The sequence below is a fragment of the Anomaloglossus baeobatrachus genome, unplaced genomic scaffold, assembly GCF_048569485.1.
Source record: "Anomaloglossus baeobatrachus isolate aAnoBae1 unplaced genomic scaffold, aAnoBae1.hap1 Scaffold_2811, whole genome shotgun sequence".
NCBI classification, from domain to species: Eukaryota; Metazoa; Chordata; class Amphibia; order Anura; family Aromobatidae; genus Anomaloglossus; species Anomaloglossus baeobatrachus.
In genome coordinates, this window is record NW_027442288.1 from 48,665 (window position 1) to 70,801 (window position 22,137).

The following is a 22,137-nucleotide window of genomic DNA, read 5'->3' on the forward strand; positions in this document are numbered from 1 at the left end:
CCTTCCATCCCCCCCATGGCAGGCCAAGCTCAAGGCGAAGGCCGTCGTCCAAGATGCACAGCAAGCCAGAGTCATTTGCATAGCGGGGCGGCGGCTTCGGAGCCCAACGTGCGTTCGACGCCTGTAAACAGGCAGAAGGCTGCAGCTCCGGCTGCTCGCTCAGGGCGGCAGGAAGAGGCCCGGCGTCGGAGGCTCAACGTCGGCAGCCCCACCAGGCGGCCGCAAAAAAGGGCCCGGCCGTGCACTTCCTGCTGCTGCAGCCGCAAGTGCCATCTTTGGAGCGTGCCCGCTGCCGCTCGCTACAAAGCTCCCCTCCCGGCTGAACCAAAGGCCAATTCCTGTCACTACACCAGCGGAGGAATCCACAGCCAGCGGGCCCAGGGGGAACTCGGCCGGTGTGTCCAAAGCAGCCAAGCAAAGATATCAGGACGCCAAATCAAGAGTTAAGGGTTTAAACGGAGAGAGGAAAACGAAAAAACAAAGACCAAGGAAGGAACCCCCCCCCTCCCCTCCTCTCTTTTAAAAAAGGCTCACAACAAATCCCAGATACCAAAAGCCAGCAGCAAAGCGAGCGGCTTCCCTTTGGCAGCTTCTAGATGGGGCCACAAGGGGGCACCAACAGGCTGTGCTTGCTTGAGAGTCCCTCGCAGCAGGCAGCAAAAGGAGACTCGCACACCTGTTGGCTCGTGGAGCCCCCCAAGCAGCAGCGTGTATCTGTCTATCTTTGACCAGAGCAAATCAGGGGAAAGCGCGAACGCAGTCCCCCACTACCACAAATTATGCAGTCGAGTTTCCCGCATTTGGGGAAATCGCAGGGGTCAGCACACCCGGAGTGCAATGGATGAGCCTCACCCTGGGAGAACCACCTTAGTGATCATGGTATCTCCCCTGCCAGGTAAGTATGAGTTGGGAGCGCGCCGGCTCGACGGGCGCCCCTCCGGCGCAGGCCCGCTACATCGCGGAGTCTCGGGCGGTGGGGTGAGGCGGGATCCGGGGCCAAAGCCAGGCGTTCCTTCGAGAGGGTGCCACCGAGGCCAGCAGCCTGGGAGCCGGCTACACCCCTTCCATCCCCCCCATGGCAGGCCAAGCTCAAGGCGAAGGCCGTCGTCCAAGATGCACAGCAAGCCAGAGTCATTTGCATAGCGGGGCGGCGGCTTCGGAGCCCAACGTGCGTTCGACGCCTGTAAACAGGCAGAAGGCTGCAGCTCCGGCTGCTCGCTCAGGGCGGCAGGAAGAGGCCCGGCGTCGGAGGCTCAACGTCGGCAGCCCCACCAGGCGGCCGCAAAAAAGGGCCCGGCCGTGCACTTCCTGCTGCTGCAGCCGCAAGTGCCATCTTTGGAGCGTGCCCGCTGCCGCTCGCTACAAAGCTCCCCTCCCGGCTGAACCAAAGGCCAATTCCTGTCACTACACCAGCGGAGGAATCCACAGCCAGCGGGCCCAGGGGGAACTCGGCCGGTGTGTCCAAAGCAGCCAAGCAAAGATATCAGGACGCCAAATCAAGAGTTAAGGGTTTAAACGGAGAGAGGAAAACGAAAAAACAAAGACCAAGGAAGGAACCCCCCCCTCCCCTCCCCTCCCCTCCCCTCCTCTCTTTTAAAAAAGGCTCACAACAAATCCCAGATACCAAAAGCCAGCAGCAAAGCGAGCGGCTTCCCTTTGGCAGCTTCTAGATGGGGCCACAAGGGGGCACCAACAGGCTGTGCTTGCTTGAGAGTCCCTCGCAGCAGGCAGCAAAAGGAGACTCGCACACCTGTTGGCTCGTGGAGCCCCCCAAGCAGCAGCGTGTATCTGTCTATCTTTGACCAGAGCAAATCAGGGGAAAGCGCGAACGCAGTCCCCCACTACCACAAATTATGCAGTCGAGTTTCCCGCATTTGGGGAAATCGCAAGGGTCAGCACACCCGGAGTGCAATGGATGAGCCTCACCCTGGGAGAACCACCTTAGTGATCATGGTATCTCCCCTGCCAGGTAAGTATGAGTTGGGAGCGCGCCGGCTCGACGGGCGCCCCTCCGGCGCAGGCCCGCTACATCGCGGAGTCTCGGGCGGTGGGGTGAGGCGGGATCCGGGGCCAAAGCCAGGCGTTCCTTCGAGAGGGTGCCACCGAGGCCAGCAGCCTGGGAGCCGGCTACACCCCTTCCATCCCCCCCATGGCAGGCCAAGCTCAAGGCGAAGGCCGTCGTCCAAGATGCACAGCAAGCCAGAGTCATTTGCATAGCGGGGCGGCGGCTTCGGAGCCCAACGTGCGTTCGACGCCTGTAAACAGGCAGAAGGCTGCAGCTCCGGCTGCTCGCTCAGGGCGGCAGGAAGAGGCCCGGCGTCGGAGGCTCAACGTCGGCAGCCCCACCAGGCGGCCGCAAAAAAGGGCCCGGCCGTGCACTTCCTGCTGCTGCAGCCGCAAGTGCCATCTTTGGAGCGTGCCCGCTGCCGCTCGCTACAAAGCTCCCCTCCCGGCTGAACCAAAGGCCAATTCCTGTCACTACACCAGCGGAGGAATCCACAGCCAGCGGGCCCAGGGGGAACTCGGCCGGTGTGTCCAAAGCAGCCAAGCAAAGATATCAGGACGCCAAATCAAGAGTTAAGGGTTTAAACGGAGAGAGGAAAACGAAAAAACAAAGACCAAGGAAGGAACCCTCCCCTCCCCTCCTCTCTTTTAAAAAAGGCTCACAACAAATCCCAGATACCAAAAGCCAGCAGCAAAGCGAGCGGCTTCCCTTTGGCAGCTTCTAGATGGGGCCACAAGGGGGCACCAACAGGCTGTGCTTGCTTGAGAGTCCCTCGCAGCAGGCAGCAAAAGGAGACTCGCACACCTGTTGGCTCGTGGAGCCCCCCAAGCAGCAGCGTGTATCTGTCTATCTTTGACCAGAGCAAATCAGGGGAAAGCGCGAACGCAGTCCCCCACTACCACAAATTATGCAGTCGAGTTTCCCGCATTTGGGGAAATCGCAGGGGTCAGCACACCCGGAGTGCAATGGATGAGCCTCACCCTGGGAGAACCACCTTAGTGATCATGGTATCTCCCCTGCCAGGTAAGTATGAGTTGGGAGCGCGCCGGCTCGACGGGCGCCCCTCCGGCGCAGGCCCGCTACATCGCGGAGTCTCGGGCGGTGGGGTGAGGCGGGATCCGGGGCCAAAGCCAGGCGTTCCTTCGAGAGGGTGCCACCGAGGCCAGCAGCCTGGGAGCCGGCTACACCCCTTCCATCCCCCCCATGGCAGGCCAAGCTCAAGGCGAAGGCCGTCGTCCAAGATGCACAGCAAGCCAGAGTCATTTGCATAGCGGGGCGGCGGCTTCGGAGCCCAACGTGCGTTCGACGCCTGTAAACAGGCAGAAGGCTGCAGCTCCGGCTGCTCGCTCAGGGCGGCAGGAAGAGGCCCGGCGTCGGAGGCTCAACGTCGGCAGCCCCACCAGGCGGCCGCAAAAAAGGGCCCGGCCGTGCACTTCCTGCTGCTGCAGCCGCAAGTGCCATCTTTGGAGCGTGCCCGCTGCCGCTCGCTACAAAGCTCCCCTCCCGGCTGAACCAAAGGCCAATTCCTGTCACTACACCAGCGGAGGAATCCACAGCCAGCGGGCCCAGGGGGAACTCGGCCGGTGTGTCCAAAGCAGCCAAGCAAAGATATCAGGACGCCAAATCAAGAGTTAAGGGTTTAAACGGAGAGAGGAAAACGAAAAAACAAAGACCAAGGAAGGAACCCCCCCCTCCCCTCCTCTCTTTTAAAAAAGGCTCACAACAAATCCCAGATACCAAAAGCCAGCAGCAAAGCGAGCGGCTTCCCTTTGGCAGCTTCTAGATGGGGCCACAAGGGGGCACCAACAGGCTGTGCTTGCTTGAGAGTCCCTCGCAGCAGGCAGCAAAAGGAGACTCGCACACCTGTTGGCTCGTGGAGCCCCCCAAGCAGCAGCGTGTATCTGTCTATCTTTGACCAGAGCAAATCAGGGGAAAGCGCGAACGCAGTCCCCCACTACCACAAATTATGCAGTCGAGTTTCCCGCATTTGGGGAAATCACAGGGGTCAGCACACCCGGAGTGCAATGGATGAGCCTCACCCTGGGAGAACCACCTTAGTGATCATGGTATCTCCCCTGCCAGGTAAGTATGAGTTGGGAGCGCGCCGGCTCGACGGGCGCCCCTCCGGCGCAGGCCCGCTACATCGCGGAGTCTCGGGCGGTGGGGTGAGGCGGGATCCGGGGCCAAAGCCAGGCGTTCCTTCGAGAGGGTGCCACCGAGGCCAGCAGCCTGGGAGCCGGCTACACCCCTTCCATCCCCCCCATGGCAGGCCAAGCTCAAGGCGAAGGCCGTCGTCCAAGATGCACAGCAAGCCAGAGTCATTTGCATAGCGGGGCGGCGGCTTCGGAGCCCAACGTGCGTTCGACGCCTGTAAACAGGCAGAAGGCTGCAGCTCCGGCTGCTCGCTCAGGGCGGCAGGAAGAGGCCCGGCGTCGGAGGCTCAACGTCGGCAGCCCCACCAGGCGGCCGCAAAAAAGGGCCCGGCCGTGCACTTCCTGCTGCTGCAGCCGCAAGTGCCATCTTTGGAGCGTGCCCGCTGCCGCTCGCTACAAAGCTCCCCTCCCGGCTGAACCAAAGGCCAATTCCTGTCACTACACCAGCGGAGGAATCCACAGCCAGCGGGCCCAGGGGGAACTCGGCCGGTGTGTCCAAAGCAGCCAAGCAAAGATATCAGGACGCCAAATCAAGAGTTAAGGGTTTAAACGGAGAGAGGAAAACGAAAAAACAAAGACCAAGGAAGGAACCCCCCCCTCCCCTCCCCTCCCCTCCTCTCTTTTAAAAAAGGCTCACAACAAATCCCAGATACCAAAAGCCAGCAGCAAAGCGAGCGGCTTCCCTTTGGCAGCTTCTAGATGGGGCCACAAGGGGGCACCAACAGGCTGTGCTTGCTTGAGAGTCCCTCGCAGCAGGCAGCAAAAGGAGACTCGCACACCTGTTGGCTCGTGGAGCCCCCCAAGCAGCAGCGTGTATCTGTCTATCTTTGACCAGAGCAAATCAGGGGAAAGCGCGAACGCAGTCCCCCACTACCACAAATTATGCAGTCGAGTTTCCCGCATTTGGGGAAATCGCAGGGGTCAGCACACCCGGAGTGCAATGGATGAGCCTCACCCTGGGAGAACCACCTTAGTGATCATGGTATCTCCCCTGCCAGGTAAGTATGAGTTGGGAGCGCGCCGGCTCGACGGGCGCCCCTCCGGCGCAGGCCCGCTACATCGCGGAGTCTCGGGCGGTGGGGTGAGGCGGGATCCGGGGCCAAAGCCAGGCGTTCCTTCGAGAGGGTGCCACCGAGGCCAGCAGCCTGGGAGCCGGCTACACCCCTTCCATCCCCCCCATGGCAGGCCAAGCTCAAGGCGAAGGCCGTCGTCCAAGATGCACAGCAAGCCAGAGTCATTTGCATAGCGGGGCGGCGGCTTCGGAGCCCAACGTGCGTTCGACGCCTGTAAACAGGCAGAAGGCTGCAGCTCCGGCTGCTCGCTCAGGGCGGCAGGAAGAGGCCCGGCGTCGGAGGCTCAACGTCGGCAGCCCCACCAGGCGGCCGCAAAAAAGGGCCCGGCCGTGCACTTCCTGCTGCTGCAGCCGCAAGTGCCATCTTTGGAGCGTGCCCGCTGCCGCTCGCTACAAAGCTCCCCTCCCGGCTGAACCAAAGGCCAATTCCTGTCACTACACCAGCGGAGGAATCCACAGCCAGCGGGCCCAGGGGGAACTCGGCCGGTGTGTCCAAAGCAGCCAAGCAAAGATATCAGGACGCCAAATCAAGAGTTAAGGGTTTAAACGGAGAGAGGAAAACGAAAAAACAAAGACCATGGAAGGAACCCCCCCCCTCCCCTCCCCTCCCCTCTTTTAAAAAAGGCTCACAACAAATCCCAGATACCAAAAGCCAGCAGCAAAGCGAGCGGCTTCCCTTTGGCAGCTTCTAGATGGGGCCACAAGGGGGCACCAACAGGCTGTGCTTGCTTGAGAGTCCCTCGCAGCAGGCAGCAAAAGGAGACTCGCACACCTGTTGGCTCGTGGAGCCCCCCAAGCAGCAGCGTGTATCTGTCTATCTTTGACCAGAGCAAATCAGGGGAAAGCGCGAACGCAGTCCCCCACTACCACAAATTATGCAGTCGAGTTTCCCGCATTTGGGGAAATCGCAGGGGTCAGCACACCCGGAGTGCAATGGATGAGCCTCACCCTGGGAGAACCACCTTAGTGATCATGGTATCTCCCCTGCCAGGTAAGTATGAGTTGGGAGCGCGCCGGCTCGACGGGCGCCCCTCCGGCGCAGGCCCGCTACATCGCGGAGTCTCGGGCGGTGGGGTGAGGCGGGATCCGGGGCCAAAGCCAGGCGTTCCTTCGAGAGGGTGCCACCGAGGCCAGCAGCCTGGGAGCCGGCTACACCCCTTCCATCCCCCCCATGGCAGGCCAAGCTCAAGGCGAAGGCCGTCGTCCAAGATGCACAGCAAGCCAGAGTCATTTGCATAGCGGGGCGGCGGCTTCGGAGCCCAACGTGCGTTCGACGCCTGTAAACAGGCAGAAGGCTGCAGCTCCGGCTGCTCGCTCAGGGCGGCAGGAAGAGGCCCGGCGTCGGAGGCTCAACGTCGGCAGCCCCACCAGGCGGCCGCAAAAAAGGGCCCGGCCGTGCACTTCCTGCTGCTGCAGCCGCAAGTGCCATCTTTGGAGCGTGCCCGCTGCCGCTCGCTACAAAGCTCCCCTCCCGGCTGAACCAAAGGCCAATTCCTGTCACTACACCAGCGGAGGAATCCACAGCCAGCGGGCCCAGGGGGAACTCGGCCGGTGTGTCCAAAGCAGCCAAGCAAAGATATCAGGACGCCAAATCAAGAGTTAAGGGTTTAAACGGAGAGAGGAAAACGAAAAAACAAAGACCAAGGAAGGAACCCCCCCCTCCCCTCCCCTCCTCTCTTTTAAAAAAGGCTCACAACAAATCCCAGATACCAAAAGCCAGCAGCAAAGCGAGCGGCTTCCCTTTGGCAGCTTCTAGATGGGGCCACAAGGGGGCACCAACAGGCTGTGCTTGCTTGAGAGTCCCTCGCAGCAGGCAGCAAAAGGAGACTCGCACACCTGTTGGCTCGTGGAGCCCCCCAAGCAGCAGCGTGTATCTGTCTATCTTTGACCAGAGCAAATCAGGGGAAAGCGCGAACGCAGTCCCCCACTACCACAAATTATGCAGTCGAGTTTCCCGCATTTGGGGAAATCGCAGGGGTCAGCACACCCGGAGTGCAATGGATGAGCCTCACCCTGGGAGAACCACCTTAGTGATCATGGTATCTCCCCTGCCAGGTAAGTATGAGTTGGGAGCGCGCCGGCTCGACGGGCGCCCCTCCGGCGCAGGCCCGCTACATCGCGGAGTCTCGGGCGGTGGGGTGAGGCGGGATCCGGGGCCAAAGCCAGGCGTTCCTTCGAGAGGGTGCCACCGAGGCCAGCAGCCTGGGAGCCGGCTACACCCCTTCCATCCCCCCCATGGCAGGCCAAGCTCAAGGCGAAGGCCGTCGTCCAAGATGCACAGCAAGCCAGAGTCATTTGCATAGCGGGGCGGCGGCTTCGGAGCCCAACGTGCGTTCGACGCCTGTAAACAGGCAGAAGGCTGCAGCTCCGGCTGCTCGCTCAGGGCGGCAGGAAGAGGCCCGGCGTCGGAGGCTCAACGTCGGCAGCCCCACCAGGCGGCCGCAAAAAAGGGCCCGGCCGTGCACTTCCTGCTGCTGCAGCCGCAAGTGCCATCTTTGGAGCGTGCCCGCTGCCGCTCGCTACAAAGCTCCCCTCCCGGCTGAACCAAAGGCCAATTCCTGTCACTACACCAGCGGAGGAATCCACAGCCAGCGGGCCCAGGGGGAACTCGGCCGGTGTGTCCAAAGCAGCCAAGCAAAGATATCAGGACGCCAAATCAAGAGTTAAGGGTTTAAACGGAGAGAGGAAAACGAAAAAACAAAGACCAAGGAAGGAACCCCCCCCTCCCCTCCCCTCCCCTCCCCTCCTCTCTTTTAAAAAAGGCTCACAACAAATCCCAGATACCAAAAGCCAGCAGCAAAGCGAGCGGCTTCCCTTTGGCAGCTTCTAGATGGGGCCACAAGGGGGCACCAACAGGCTGTGCTTGCTTGAGAGTCCCTCGCAGCAGGCAGCAAAAGGAGACTCGCACACCTGTTGGCTCGTGGAGCCCCCCAAGCAGCAGCGTGTATCTGTCTATCTTTGACCAGAGCAAATCAGGGGAAAGCGCGAACGCAGTCCCCCACTACCACAAATTATGCAGTCGAGTTTCCCGCATTTGGGGAAATCGCAGGGGTCAGCACACCCGGAGTGCAATGGATGAGCCTCACCCTGGGAGAACCACCTTAGTGATCATGGTATCTCCCCTGCCAGGTAAGTATGAGTTGGGAGCGCGCCGGCTCGACGGGCGCCCCTCCGGCGCAGGCCCGCTACATCGCGGAGTCTCGGGCGGTGGGGTGAGGCGGGATCCGGGGCCAAAGCCAGGCGTTCCTTCGAGAGGGTGCCACCGAGGCCAGCAGCCTGGGAGCCGGCTACACCCCTTCCATCCCCCCCATGGCAGGCCAAGCTCAAGGCGAAGGCCGTCGTCCAAGATGCACAGCAAGCCAGAGTCATTTGCATAGCGGGGCGGCGGCTTCGGAGCCCAACGTGCGTTCGACGCCTGTAAACAGGCAGAAGGCTGCAGCTCCGGCTGCTCGCTCAGGGCGGCAGGAAGAGGCCCGGCGTCGGAGGCTCAACGTCGGCAGCCCCACCAGGCGGCCGCAAAAAAGGGCCCGGCCGTGCACTTCCTGCTGCTGCAGCCGCAAGTGCCATCTTTGGAGCGTGCCCGCTGCCGCTCGCTACAAAGCTCCCCTCCCGGCTGAACCAAAGGCCAATTCCTGTCACTACACCAGCGGAGGAATCCACAGCCAGCGGGCCCAGGGGGAACTCGGCCGGTGTGTCCAAAGCAGCCAAGCAAAGATATCAGGACGCCAAATCAAGAGTTAAGGGTTTAAACGGAGAGAGGAAAACGAAAAAACAAAGACCAAGGAAGGAACCCCCCCCTCCCCTCCCCTCCCCTCCCCTCCTCTCCTCTCTTTTAAAAAAGGCTCACAACAAATCCCAGATACCAAAAGCCAGCAGCAAAGCGAGCGGCTTCCCTTTGGCAGCTTCTAGATGGGGCCACAAGGGGGCACCAACAGGCTGTGCTTGCTTGAGAGTCCCTCGCAGCAGGCAGCAAAAGGAGACTCGCACACCTGTTGGCTCGTGGAGCCCCCCAAGCAGCAGCGTGTATCTGTCTATCTTGACCAGATTAAGACCACAAACCAGCATTAAAATGTGCATACTTAATCTCACATAAATCCTAATATTCCATACATAATATATAATTCTGTTAGACACCAGGACTATATCAGATAGGGCATAAATCGTATCATATAATGTGAAGAAGAAAGAGGAAAAAACGATCAAAGCCCGATAGTTTTATACAAGAATAATTTTTTATTTTACAAGTGATAATATAAGTGTTGTAGTGGGCACAAATTATGCATCATATATCTCATAAAATATAGTTCAAATTCACACAGCGGAACTGTATGGTTGTGACCACAACATTGTATCCCCCTACAGTGTATATCCACCAGTCATACAATAAATGTCCATATACATCAATAAGGACTTACAATGCTCAAAAAACCATATCCAGCATACATACAGTAAATAGACCATCAATTGATATACAATAATCTGAACAATAAACAGCCGGGATCACTCTATATCAGATTTTGCCCGATATTGATATCAATTTAATCAGATGGAAGTCTCTGTATTATATGCTGGACATAAGGATCTAGATCAATAATACTGTCCCAATTCTAAAAAATAGGTGGATAATCCCATAAATTATGGCATATCATTATGCTAGGGTTCACCTGAAGGAGGATAATATAAATTGCGCCTAACCAAAAGAGGAGGGGCTTGGTAGTATGTATTTATATATTGGGTCAGATGTTTAAATCCTGCAAGCCTCCTATCCACATACCATACTAATTGTACGGCTACCAGACAGGCACATATATTGTGGTGATACACTTTATCTCCACTAAGTAATTGATATACATCCAAACTAACATGCACATTTATGATTAATACCAGATTACCCTGGTCAAAATGCACCAAAATGTAAAGTATAAGTTTTTATAAATTACTGCATGTTAATATGCCGCCCAGCAGCACTACCGAAAAAACGGCAGGGATTCACATGCCATTGGTTTTAACTAGTGGAAGGAAACAGACCCATGTCATCCGCATAAACTATCCATGTTGTAAAAACCCCAAGCAGCCACACCACATGTGCGTCAAGGTTCCTTTAGGCTGTCGTTCTTTCAACAGGTAACAACCACAATTCAATAGTAGATAGTAAAACATATAGATTATAATTACCGCTGTGTGGAGACTCCCCCCGACACGTGTTTCGGCTCTCTACCTTCGTCAGGGGGCGTGCCTGACGAAGGTAGAGAGCCGAAACACGTGTCGGGGGGAGTCTCCACACAGCGGTAATTATAATCTATATGTTTTACTATCTACTATTGAATTGTGGTTGTTACCTGTTGAAAGAACGACAGCCTAAAGGAACCTTGACGCACATGTGGTGTGGCTGCTTGGGGTTTTTACAACATGGATAGTTTATGCGGATGACATGGGTCTGTTTCCTTCCACTAGTTAAAACCAATGGCATGTGAATCCCTGCCGTTTTTTCGGTAGTGCTGCTGGGCGGCATATTAACATGCAGTAATTTATAAAAACTTATACTTTACATTTTGGTGCATTTTGACCAGGGTAATCTGGTATTAATCATAAATGTGCATGTTAGTTTGGATGTATATCAATTACTTAGTGGAGATAAAGTGTATCACCACAATATATGTGCCTGTCTGGTAGCCGTACAATTAGTATGGTATGTGGATAGGAGGCTTGCAGGATTTAAACATCTGACCCAATATATAAATACATACTACCAAGCCCCTCCTCTTTTGGTTAGGCGCAATTTATATTATCCTCCTTCAGGTGAACCCTAGCATAATGATATGCCATAATTTATGGGATTATCCACCTATTTTTTAGAATTGGGACAGTATTATTGATCTAGATCCTTATGTCCAGCATATAATACAGAGACTTCCATCTGATTAAATTGATATCAATATCGGGCAAAATCTGATATAGAGTGATCCCGGCTGTTTATTGTTCAGATTATTGTATATCAATTGATGGTCTATTTACTGTATGTATGCTGGATATGGTTTTTTGAGCATTGTAAGTCCTTATTGATGTATATGGACATTTATTGTATGACTGGTGGATATACACTGTAGGGGGATACAATGTTGTGGTCACAACCATACAGTTCCGCTGTGTGAATTTGAACTATATTTTATGAGATATATGATGCATAATTTGTGCCCACTACAACACTTATATTATCACTTGTAAAATAAAAAATTATTCTTGTATAAAACTATCGGGCTTTGATCGTTTTTTCCTCTTTCTTCTTCATATCTTTGACCAGAGCAAATCAGGGGAAAGCGCGAACGCAGTCCCCCACTACCACAAATTATGCAGTCGAGTTTCCCGCATTTGGGGAAATCGCAGGGGTCAGCACACCCGGAGTGCAATGGATGAGCCTCACCCTGGGAGAACCACCTTAGTGATCATGGTATCTCCCCTGCCAGGTAAGTATGAGTTGGGAGCGCGCCGGCTCGACGGGCGCCCCTCCGGCGCAGGCCCGCTACATCGCGGAGTCTCGGGCGGTGGGGTGAGGCGGGATCCGGGGCCAAAGCCAGGCGTTCCTTCGAGAGGGTGCCACCGAGGCCAGCAGCCTGGGAGCCGGCTACACCCCTTCCATCCCCCCCATGGCAGGCCAAGCTCAAGGCGAAGGCCGTCGTCCAAGATGCACAGCAAGCCAGAGTCATTTGCATAGCGGGGCGGCGGCTTCGGAGCCCAACGTGCGTTCGACGCCTGTAAACAGGCAGAAGGCTGCAGCTCCGGCTGCTCGCTCAGGGCGGCAGGAAGAGGCCCGGCGTCGGAGGCTCAACGTCGGCAGCCCCACCAGGCGGCCGCAAAAAAGGGCCCGGCCGTGCACTTCCTGCTGCTGCAGCCGCAAGTGCCATCTTTGGAGCGTGCCCGCTGCCGCTCGCTACAAAGCTCCCCTCCCGGCTGAACCAAAGGCCAATTCCTGTCACTACACCAGCGGAGGAATCCACAGCCAGCGGGCCCAGGGGGAACTCGGCCGGTGTGTCCAAAGCAGCCAAGCAAAGATATCAGGACGCCAAATCAAGAGTTAAGGGTTTAAACGGAGAGAGGAAAACGAAAAAACAAAGACCAAGGAAGGAACCCCCCCCTCCCCTCCCCTCCTCTCTTTTAAAAAAGGCTCACAACAAATCCCAGATACCAAAAGCCAGCAGCAAAGCGAGCGGCTTCCCTTTGGCAGCTTCTAGATGGGGCCACAAGGGGGCACCAACAGGCTGTGCTTGCTTGAGAGTCCCTCGCAGCAGGCAGCAAAAGGAGACTCGCACACCTGTTGGCTCGTGGAGCCCCCCAAGCAGCAGCGTGTATCTGTCTATCTTTGACCAGAGCAAATCAGGGGAAAGCGCGAACGCAGTCCCCCACTACCACAAATTATGCAGTCGAGTTTCCCGCATTTGGGGAAATCGCAGGGGTCAGCACACCCGGAGTGCAATGGATGAGCCTCACCCTGGGAGAACCACCTTAGTGATCATGGTATCTCCCCTGCCAGGTAAGTATGAGTTGGGAGCGCGCCGGCTCGACGGGCGCCCCTCCGGCGCAGGCCCGCTACATCGCGGAGTCTCGGGCGGTGGGGTGAGGCGGGATCCGGGGCCAAAGCCAGGCGTTCCTTCGAGAGGGTGCCACCGAGGCCAGCAGCCTGGGAGCCGGCTACACCCCTTCCATCCCCCCCATGGCAGGCCAAGCTCAAGGCGAAGGCCGTCGTCCAAGATGCACAGCAAGCCAGAGTCATTTGCATAGCGGGGCGGCGGCTTCGGAGCCCAACGTGCGTTCGACGCCTGTAAACAGGCAGAAGGCTGCAGCTCCGGCTGCTCGCTCAGGGCGGCAGGAAGAGGCCCGGCGTCGGAGGCTCAACGTCGGCAGCCCCACCAGGCGGCCGCAAAAAAGGGCCCGGCCGTGCACTTCCTGCTGCTGCAGCCGCAAGTGCCATCTTTGGAGCGTGCCCGCTGCCGCTCGCTACAAAGCTCCCCTCCCGGCTGAACCAAAGGCCAATTCCTGTCACTACACCAGCGGAGGAATCCACAGCCAGCGGGCCCAGGGGGAACTCGGCCGGTGTGTCCAAAGCAGCCAAGCAAAGATATCAGGACGCCAAATCAAGAGTTAAGGGTTTAAACGGAGAGAGGAAAACGAAAAAACAAAGACCAAGGAAGGAACCCCCCCCTCCCCTCCCCTCCCCTCCTCTCCTCTCTTTTAAAAAAGGCTCACAACAAATCCCAGATACCAAAAGCCAGCAGCAAAGCGAGCGGCTTCCCTTTGGCAGCTTCTAGATGGGGCCACAAGGGGGCACCAACAGGCTGTGCTTGCTTGAGAGTCCCTCGCAGCAGGCAGCAAAAGGAGACTCGCACACCTGTTGGCTCGTGGAGCCCCCCAAGCAGCAGCGTGTATCTGTCTATCTTTGACCAGAGCAAATCAGGGGAAAGCGCGAACGCAGTCCCCCACTACCACAAATTATGCAGTCGAGTTTCCCGCATTTGGGGAAATCGCAGGGGTCAGCACACCCGGAGTGCAATGGATGAGCCTCACCCTGGGAGAACCACCTTAGTGATCATGGTATCTCCCCTGCCAGGTAAGTATGAGTTGGGAGCGCGCCGGCTCGACGGGCGCCCCTCCGGCGCAGGCCCGCTACATCGCGGAGTCTCGGGCGGTGGGGTGAGGCGGGATCCGGGGCCAAAGCCAGGCGTTCCTTCGAGAGGGTGCCACCGAGGCCAGCAGCCTGGGAGCCGGCTACACCCCTTCCATCCCCCCCATGGCAGGCCAAGCTCAAGGCGAAGGCCGTCGTCCAAGATGCACAGCAAGCCAGAGTCATTTGCATAGCGGGGCGGCGGCTTCGGAGCCCAACGTGCGTTCGACGCCTGTAAACAGGCAGAAGGCTGCAGCTCCGGCTGCTCGCTCAGGGCGGCAGGAAGAGGCCCGGCGTCGGAGGCTCAACGTCGGCAGCCCCACCAGGCGGCCGCAAAAAAGGGCCCGGCCGTGCACTTCCTGCTGCTGCAGCCGCAAGTGCCATCTTTGGAGCGTGCCCGCTGCCGCTCGCTACAAAGCTCCCCTCCCGGCTGAACCAAAGGCCAATTCCTGTCACTACACCAGCGGAGGAATCCACAGCCAGCGGGCCCAGGGGGAACTCGGCCGGTGTGTCCAAAGCAGCCAAGCAAAGATATCAGGACGCCAAATCAAGAGTTAAGGGTTTAAACGGAGAGAGGAAAACGAAAAAACAAAGACCAAGGAAGGAACCCCCCCCTCCCCTCCCCTCCCCTCCTCTCTTTTAAAAAAGGCTCACAACAAATCCCAGATACCAAAAGCCAGCAGCAAAGCGAGCGGCTTCCCTTTGGCAGCTTCTAGATGGGGCCACAAGGGGGCACCAACAGGCTGTGCTTGCTTGAGAGTCCCTCGCAGCAGGCAGCAAAAGGAGACTCGCACACCTGTTGGCTCGTGGAGCCCCCCAAGCAGCAGCGTGTATCTGTCTATCTTTGACCAGAGCAAATCAGGGGAAAGCGCGAACGCAGTCCCCCACTACCACAAATTATGCAGTCGAGTTTCCCGCATTTGGGGAAATCGCAGGGGTCAGCACACCCGGAGTGCAATGGATGAGCCTCACCCTGGGAGAACCACCTTAGTGATCATGGTATCTCCCCTGCCAGGTAAGTATGAGTTGGGAGCGCGCCGGCTCGACGGGCGCCCCTCCGGCGCAGGCCCGCTACATCGCGGAGTCTCGGGCGGTGGGGTGAGGCGGGATCCGGGGCCAAAGCCAGGCGTTCCTTCGAGAGGGTGCCACCGAGGCCAGCAGCCTGGGAGCCGGCTACACCCCTTCCATCCCCCCCATGGCAGGCCAAGCTCAAGGCGAAGGCCGTCGTCCAAGATGCACAGCAAGCCAGAGTCATTTGCATAGCGGGGCGGCGGCTTCGGAGCCCAACGTGCGTTCGACGCCTGTAAACAGGCAGAAGGCTGCAGCTCCGGCTGCTCGCTCAGGGCGGCAGGAAGAGGCCCGGCGTCGGAGGCTCAACGTCGGCAGCCCCACCAGGCGGCCGCAAAAAAGGGCCCGGCCGTGCACTTCCTGCTGCTGCAGCCGCAAGTGCCATCTTTGGAGCGTGCCCGCTGCCGCTCGCTACAAAGCTCCCCTCCCGGCTGAACCAAAGGCCAATTCCTGTCACTACACCAGCGGAGGAATCCACAGCCAGCGGGCCCAGGGGGAACTCGGCCGGTGTGTCCAAAGCAGCCAAGCAAAGATATCAGGACGCCAAATCAAGAGTTAAGGGTTTAAACGGAGAGAGGAAAACGAAAAAACAAAGACCAAGGAAGGAACCCCCCCCTCCCCTCCCCTCCCCTCCTCTCTTTTAAAAAAGGCTCACAACAAATCCCAGATACCAAAAGCCAGCAGCAAAGCGAGCGGCTTCCCTTTGGCAGCTTCTAGATGGGGCCACAAGGGGGCACCAACAGGCTGTGCTTGCTTGAGAGTCCCTCGCAGCAGGCAGCAAAAGGAGACTCGCACACCTGTTGGCTCGTGGAGCCCCCCAAGCAGCAGCGTGTATCTGTCTATCTTTGACCAGAGCAAATCAGGGGAAAGCGCGAACGCAGTCCCCCACTACCACAAATTATGCAGTCGAGTTTCCCGCATTTGGGGAAATCGCAGGGGTCAGCACACCCGGAGTGCAATGGATGAGCCTCACCCTGGGAGAACCACCTTAGTGATCATGGTATCTCCCCTGCCAGGTAAGTATGAGTTGGGAGCGCGCCGGCTCGACGGGCGCCCCTCCGGCGCAGGCCCGCTACATCGCGGAGTCTCGGGCGGTGGGGTGAGGCGGGATCCGGGGCCAAAGCCAGGCGTTCCTTCGAGAGGGTGCCACCGAGGCCAGCAGCCTGGGAGCCGGCTACACCCCTTCCATCCCCCCCATGGCAGGCCAAGCTCAAGGCGAAGGCCGTCGTCCAAGATGCACAGCAAGCCAGAGTCATTTGCATAGCGGGGCGGCGGCTTCGGAGCCCAACGTGCGTTCGACGCCTGTAAACAGGCAGAAGGCTGCAGCTCCGGCTGCTCGCTCAGGGCGGCAGGAAGAGGCCCGGCGTCGGAGGCTCAACGTCGGCAGCCCCACCAGGCGGCCGCAAAAAAGGGCCCGGCCGTGCACTTCCTGCTGCTGCAGCCGCAAGTGCCATCTTTGGAGCGTGCCCGCTGCCGCTCGCTACAAAGCTCCCCTCCCGGCTGAACCAAAGGCCAATTCCTGTCACTACACCAGCGGAGGAATCCACAGCCAGCGGGCCCAGGGGGAACTCGGCCGGTGTGTCCAAAGCAGCCAAGCAAAGATATCAGGACGCCAAATCAAGAGTTAAGGGTTTAAACGGAGAGAGGAAAACGAAAAAACAAAGACCAAGGAAGGAACCCCCCCCTCCCCTCCCCTCCTCTCTTTTAAAAAAGGCTCACAACAAATCCCAGATACCAAAAGCCAGCAGCAAAGCGAGCGGCTTCCCTTTGGCAGCTTCTAGATGGGGCCACAAGGGGGCACCAACAGGCTGTGCTTGCTTGAGAGTCCCTCGCAGCAGGCAGCAAAAGGAGACTCGCACACCTGTTGGCTCGTGGAGCCCCCCAAGCATCAGCGTGTATCTGTCTATCTTTGACCAGAGCAAATCAGGGGAAAGCGCGAACGCAGTCCCCCACTACCACAAATTATGCAGTCGAGTTTCCCGCATTTGGGGAAATCGCAGGGGTCAGCACACCCGGAGTGCAATGGATGAGCCTCACCCTGGGAGAACCACCTTAGTGATCATGGTATCTCCCCTGCCAGGTAAGTATGAGTTGGGAGCGCGCCGGCTCGACGGGCGCCCCTCCGGCGCAGGCCCGCTACATCGCGGAGTCTCGGGCGGTGGGGTGAGGCGGGATCCGGGGCCAAAGCCAGGCGTTCCTTCGAGAGGGTGCCACCGAGGCCAGCAGCCTGGGAGCCGGCTACACCCCTTCCATCCCCCCCATGGCAGGCCAAGCTCAAGGCGAAGGCCGTCGTCCAAGATGCACAGCAAGCCAGAGTCATTTGCATAGCGGGGCGGCGGCTTCGGAGCCCAACGTGCGTTCGACGCCTGTAAACAGGCAGAAGGCTGCAGCTCCGGCTGCTCGCTCAGGGCGGCAGGAAGAGGCCCGGCGTCGGAGGCTCAACGTCGGCAGCCCCACCAGGCGGCCGCAAAAAAGGGCCCGGCCGTGCACTTCCTGCTGCTGCAGCCGCAAGTGCCATCTTTGGAGCGTGCCCGCTGCCGCTCGCTACAAAGCTCCCCTCCCGGCTGAACCAAAGGCCAATTCCTGTCACTACACCAGCGGAGGAATCCACAGCCAGCGGGCCCAGGGGGAACTCGGCCGGTGTGTCCAAAGCAGCCAAGCAAAGATATCAGGACGCCAAATCAAGAGTTAAGGGTTTAAACGGAGAGAGGAAAACGAAAAAACAAAGACCAAGGAAGGAACCCCCCCCTCCCCTCCCCTCCTCTCTTTTAAAAAAGGCTCACAACAAATCCCAGATACCAAAAGCCAGCAGCAAAGCGAGCGGCTTCCCTTTGGCAGCTTCTAGATGGGGCCACAAGGGGGCACCAACAGGCTGTGCTTGCTTGAGAGTCCCTCGCAGCAGGCAGCAAAAGGAGACTCGCACACCTGTTGGCTCGTGGAGCCCCCCAAGCAGCAGCGTGTATCTGTCTATCTTTGACCAGAGCAAATCAGGGGAAAGCGCGAACGCAGTCCCCCACTACCACAAATTATGCAGTCGAGTTTCCCGCATTTGGGGAAATCGCAGGGGTCAGCACACCCGGAGTGCAATGGATGAGCCTCACCCTGGGAGAACCACCTTAGTGATCATGGTATCTCCCCTGCCAGGTAAGTATGAGTTGGGAGCGCGCCGGCTCGACGGGCGCCCCTCCGGCGCAGGCCCGCTACATCGCGGAGTCTCGGGCGGTGGGGTGAGGCGGGATCCGGGGCCAAAGCCAGGCGTTCCTTCGAGAGGGTGCCACCGAGGCCAGCAGCCTGGGAGCCGGCTACACCCCTTCCATCCCCCCCATGGCAGGCCAAGCTCAAGGCGAAGGCCGTCGTCCAAGATGCACAGCAAGCCAGAGTCATTTGCATAGCGGGGCGGCGGCTTCGGAGCCCAACGTGCGTTCGACGCCTGTAAACAGGCAGAAGGCTGCAGCTCCGGCTGCTCGCTCAGGGCGGCAGGAAGAGGCCCGGCGTCGGAGGCTCAACGTCGGCAGCCCCACCAGGCGGCCGCAAAAAAGGGCCCGGCCGTGCACTTCCTGCTGCTGCAGCCGCAAGTGCCATCTTTGGAGCGTGCCCGCTGCCGCTCGCTACAAAGCTCCCCTCCCGGCTGAACCAAAGGCCAATTCCTGTCACTACACCAGCGGAGGAATCCACAGCCAGCGGGCCCAGGGGGAACTCGGCCGGTGTGTCCAAAGCAGCCAAGCAAAGATATCAGGACGCCAAATCAAGAGTTAAGGGTTTAAACGGAGAGAGGAAAACGAAAAAACAAAGACCAAGGAAGGAACCCCCCCCTCCCCTCCCCTCCCATCCTCTCTTTTAAAAAAGGCTCACAACAAATCCCAGATACCAAAAGCCAGCAGCAAAGCGAGCGGCTTCCCTTTGGCAGCTTCTAGATGGGGCCACAAGGGGGCACCAACAGGCTGTGCTTGCTTGAGAGTCCCTCGCAGCAGGCAGCAAAAGGAGACTCGCACACCTGTTGGCTCGTGGAGCCCCCCAAGCAGCAGCGTGTATCTGTCTATCTTTGACCAGAGCAAATCAGGGGAAAGCGCGAACGCAGTCCCCCACTACCACAAATTATGCAGTCGAGTTTCCCGCATTTGGGGAAATCGCAGGGGTCAGCACACCCGGAGTGCAATGGATGAGCCTCACCCTGGGAGAACCACCTTAGTGATCATGGTATCTCCCCTGCCAGGTAAGTATGAGTTGGGAGCGCGCCGGCTCGACGGGCGCCCCTCCGGCGCAGGCCCGCTACATCGCGGAGTCTCGGGCGGTGGGGTGAGGCGGGATCCGGGGCCAAAGCCAGGCGTTCCTTCGAGAGGGTGCCACCGAGGCCAGCAGCCTGGGAGCCGGCTACACCCCTTCCATCCCCCCCATGGCAGGCCAAGCTCAAGGCGAAGGCCGTCGTCCAAGATGCACAGCAAGCCAGAGTCATTTGCATAGCGGGGCGGCGGCTTCGGAGCCCAACGTGCGTTCGACGCCTGTAAACAGGCAGAAGGCTGCAGCTCCGGCTGCTCGCTCAGGGCGGCAGGAAGAGGCCCGGCGTCGGAGGCTCAACGTCGGCAGCCCCACCAGGCGGCCGCAAAAAAGGGCCCGGCCGTGCACTTCCTGCTGCTGCAGCCGCAAGTGCCATCTTTGGAGCGTGCCCGCTGCCGCTCGCTACAAAGCTCCCCTCCCGGCTGAACCAAAGGCCAATTCCTGTCACTACACCAGCGGAGGAATCCACAGCCAGCGGGCCCAGGGGGAACTCGGCCGGTGTGTCCAAAGCAGCCAAGCAAAGATATCAGGACGCCAAATCAAGAGTTAAGGGTTTAAACGGAGAGAGGAAAACGAAAAAACAAAGACCAAGGAAGGAACCCCCCCCCTCCCCTCCTCTCTTTTAAAAAAGGCTCACAACAAATCCCAGATACCAAAAGCCAGCAGCAAAGCGAGCGGCTTCCCTTTGGCAGCTTCTAGATGGGGCCACAAGGGGGCACCAACAGGCTGTGCTTGCTTGAGAGTCCCTCGCAGCAGGCAGCAAAAGGAGACTCGCACACCTGTTGGCTCGTGGAGCCCCCCAAGCAGCAGCGTGTATCTGTCTATCTTTGACCAGAGCAAATCAGGGGAAAGCGCGAACGCAGTCCCCCACTACCACAAATTATGCAGTCGAGTTTCCCGCATTTGGGGAAATCGCAGGGGTCAGCACACCCGGAGTGCAATGGATGAGCCTCACCCTGGGAGAACCACCTTAGTGATCATGGTATCTCCCCTGCCAGGTAAGTATGAGTTGGGAGCGCGCCGGCTCGACGGGCGCCCCTCCGGCGCAGGCCCGCTACATCGCGGAGTCTCGGGCGGTGGGGTGAGGCGGGATCCGGGGCCAAAGCCAGGCGTTCCTTCGAGAGGGTGCCACCGAGGCCAGCAGCCTGGGAGCCGGCTACACCCCTTCCATCCCCCCCATGGCAGGCCAAGCTCAAGGCGAAGGCCGTCGTCCAAGATGCACAGCAAGCCAGAGTCATTTGCATAGCGGGGCGGCGGCTTCGGAGCCCAACGTGCGTTCGACGCCTGTAAACAGGCAGAAGGCTGCAGCTCCGGCTGCTCGCTCAGGGCGGCAGGAAGAGGCCCGGCGTCGGAGGCTCAACGTCGGCAGCCCCACCAGGCGGCCGCAAAAAAGGGCCCGGCCGTGCACTTCCTGCTGCTGCAGCCGCAAGTGCCATCTTTGGAGCGTGCCCGCTGCCGCTCGCTACAAAGCTCCCCTCCCGGCTGAACCAAAGGCCAATTCCTGTCACTACACCAGCGGAGGAATCCACAGCCAGCGGGCCCAGGGGGAAATCGGCCGGTGTGTCCAAAGCAGCCAAGCAAAGATATCAGGACGCCAAATCAAGAGTTAAGGGTTTAAACGGAGAGAGGAAAACGAAAAAACAAAGACCAAGGAAGGAACCCCCCCCCTCCCCTCCCCTCCCCTCCCCTCCTCTCTTTTAAAAAAGGCTCACAACAAATCCCAGATACCAAAAGCCAGCAGCAAAGCGAGCGGCTTCCCTTTGGCAGCTTCTAGATGGGGCCACAAGGGGGCACCAACAGGCTGTGCTTGCTTGAGAGTCCCTCGCAGCAGGCAGCAAAAGGAGACTCGCACACCTGTTGGCTCGTGGAGCCCCCCAAGCAGCAGCGTGTATCTGTCTATCTTTGACCAGAGCAAATCAGGGGAAAGCGCGAACGCAGTCCCCCACTACCACAAATTATGCAGTCGAGTTTCCCGCATTTGGGGAAATCGCAGGGGTCAGCACACCCGGAGTGCAATGGATGAGCCTCACCCTGGGAGAACCACCTTAGTGATCATGGTATCTCCCCTGCCAGGTAAGTATGAGTTGGGAGCGCGCCGGCTCGACGGGCGCCCCTCCGGCGCAGGCCCGCTACATCGCGGAGTCTCGGGCGGTGGGGTGAGGCGGGATCCGGGGCCAAAGCCAGGCGTTCCTTCGAGAGGGTGCCACCGAGGCCAGCAGCCTGGGAGCCGGCTACACCCCTTCCATCCCCCCCATGGCAGGCCAAGCTCAAGGTGAAGGCCGTCGTCCAAGATGCACAGCAAGCCAGAGTCATTTGCATAGCGGGGCGGCGGCTTCGGAGCCCAACGTGCGTTCGACGCCTGTAAACAGGCAGAAGGCTGCAGCTCCGGCTGCTCGCTCAGGGCGGCAGGAAGAGGCCCGGCGTCGGAGGCTCAACGTCGGCAGCCCCACCAGGCGGCCGCAAAAAAGGGCCCGGCCGTGCACTTCCTGCTGCTGCAGCCGCAAGTGCCATCTTTGGAGCGTGCCCGCTGCCGCTCGCTACAAAGCTCCCCTCCCGGCTGAACCAAAGGCCAATTCCTGTCACTACACCAGCGGAGGAATCCACAGCCAGCGGGCCCAGGGGGAACTCGGCCGGTGTGTCCAAAGCAGCCAAGCAAAGATATCAGGACGCCAAATCAAGAGTTAAGGGTTTAAACGGAGAGAGGAAAACGAAAAAACAAAGACCAAGGAAGGAACCCCCCCCTCCCCTCCTCTCTTTTAAAAAAGGCTCACAACAAATCCCAGATACCAAAAGCCAGCAGCAAAGCGAGCGGCTTCCCTTTGGCAGCTTCTAGATGGGGCCACAAGGGGGCACCAACAGGCTGTGCTTGCTTGAGAGTCCCTCGCAGCAGGCAGCAAAAGGAGACTCG

At 58.8% G+C, this 22,137-nt stretch overlaps 18 non-coding genes across 18 annotated transcripts; all 18 read right to left on the reverse strand.

Moving 5' to 3' along the window:
• Positions 1 to 739: 739 nt before the first annotated feature.
• Positions 740 to 903, reverse strand: LOC142266131 (U1 spliceosomal RNA). The gene has a single exon (XR_012732273.1). It is a non-coding gene; the product is annotated as a U1 spliceosomal RNA (small nuclear RNA).
• Positions 904 to 1,813: 910 nt separating this feature from the next.
• Positions 1,814 to 1,977, reverse strand: LOC142266075 (U1 spliceosomal RNA). The gene has a single exon (XR_012732224.1). It is a non-coding gene; the product is annotated as a U1 spliceosomal RNA (small nuclear RNA).
• An 895-nt stretch (positions 1,978 to 2,872) lies between these two features.
• LOC142266132 (U1 spliceosomal RNA) lies at positions 2,873 to 3,036 on the reverse strand. The gene has a single exon (XR_012732274.1). It is a non-coding gene; the product is annotated as a U1 spliceosomal RNA (small nuclear RNA).
• An 895-nt stretch (positions 3,037 to 3,931) lies between these two features.
• On the reverse strand, positions 3,932 to 4,095 carry LOC142266076 (U1 spliceosomal RNA). Its single transcript, XR_012732225.1, has one exon. It is a non-coding gene; the product is annotated as a U1 spliceosomal RNA (small nuclear RNA).
• Positions 4,096 to 5,000: 905 nt separating this feature from the next.
• Positions 5,001 to 5,164, reverse strand: LOC142266133 (U1 spliceosomal RNA). The gene has a single exon (XR_012732275.1). It is a non-coding gene; the product is annotated as a U1 spliceosomal RNA (small nuclear RNA).
• A 901-nt stretch (positions 5,165 to 6,065) lies between these two features.
• LOC142266134 (U1 spliceosomal RNA) lies at positions 6,066 to 6,229 on the reverse strand. The gene has a single exon (XR_012732276.1). It is a non-coding gene; the product is annotated as a U1 spliceosomal RNA (small nuclear RNA).
• A 900-nt stretch (positions 6,230 to 7,129) lies between these two features.
• Positions 7,130 to 7,293, reverse strand: LOC142266136 (U1 spliceosomal RNA). The gene has a single exon (XR_012732278.1). It is a non-coding gene; the product is annotated as a U1 spliceosomal RNA (small nuclear RNA).
• A 910-nt stretch (positions 7,294 to 8,203) lies between these two features.
• LOC142266137 (U1 spliceosomal RNA) lies at positions 8,204 to 8,367 on the reverse strand. Its single transcript, XR_012732279.1, has one exon. It is a non-coding gene; the product is annotated as a U1 spliceosomal RNA (small nuclear RNA).
• A 3,171-nt stretch (positions 8,368 to 11,538) lies between these two features.
• Positions 11,539 to 11,702, reverse strand: LOC142266139 (U1 spliceosomal RNA). Its single transcript, XR_012732280.1, has one exon. It is a non-coding gene; the product is annotated as a U1 spliceosomal RNA (small nuclear RNA).
• Positions 11,703 to 12,602: 900 nt separating this feature from the next.
• On the reverse strand, positions 12,603 to 12,766 carry LOC142266140 (U1 spliceosomal RNA). The gene has a single exon (XR_012732281.1). It is a non-coding gene; the product is annotated as a U1 spliceosomal RNA (small nuclear RNA).
• A 910-nt stretch (positions 12,767 to 13,676) lies between these two features.
• LOC142266141 (U1 spliceosomal RNA) lies at positions 13,677 to 13,840 on the reverse strand. Its single transcript, XR_012732282.1, has one exon. It is a non-coding gene; the product is annotated as a U1 spliceosomal RNA (small nuclear RNA).
• Positions 13,841 to 14,745: 905 nt separating this feature from the next.
• On the reverse strand, positions 14,746 to 14,909 carry LOC142266000 (U1 spliceosomal RNA). The gene has a single exon (XR_012732156.1). It is a non-coding gene; the product is annotated as a U1 spliceosomal RNA (small nuclear RNA).
• Positions 14,910 to 15,814: 905 nt separating this feature from the next.
• Positions 15,815 to 15,978, reverse strand: LOC142266001 (U1 spliceosomal RNA). Its single transcript, XR_012732157.1, has one exon. It is a non-coding gene; the product is annotated as a U1 spliceosomal RNA (small nuclear RNA).
• Positions 15,979 to 16,878: 900 nt separating this feature from the next.
• On the reverse strand, positions 16,879 to 17,042 carry LOC142266002 (U1 spliceosomal RNA). Its single transcript, XR_012732158.1, has one exon. It is a non-coding gene; the product is annotated as a U1 spliceosomal RNA (small nuclear RNA).
• A 900-nt stretch (positions 17,043 to 17,942) lies between these two features.
• On the reverse strand, positions 17,943 to 18,106 carry LOC142266003 (U1 spliceosomal RNA). The gene has a single exon (XR_012732159.1). It is a non-coding gene; the product is annotated as a U1 spliceosomal RNA (small nuclear RNA).
• A 905-nt stretch (positions 18,107 to 19,011) lies between these two features.
• LOC142266004 (U1 spliceosomal RNA) lies at positions 19,012 to 19,175 on the reverse strand. Its single transcript, XR_012732160.1, has one exon. It is a non-coding gene; the product is annotated as a U1 spliceosomal RNA (small nuclear RNA).
• Positions 19,176 to 20,071: 896 nt separating this feature from the next.
• Positions 20,072 to 20,235, reverse strand: LOC142266007 (U1 spliceosomal RNA). Its single transcript, XR_012732162.1, has one exon. It is a non-coding gene; the product is annotated as a U1 spliceosomal RNA (small nuclear RNA).
• Positions 20,236 to 21,146: 911 nt separating this feature from the next.
• LOC142266008 (U1 spliceosomal RNA) lies at positions 21,147 to 21,310 on the reverse strand. Its single transcript, XR_012732163.1, has one exon. It is a non-coding gene; the product is annotated as a U1 spliceosomal RNA (small nuclear RNA).
• Between the last annotated feature and the right edge of the window lie 827 nt (positions 21,311 to 22,137).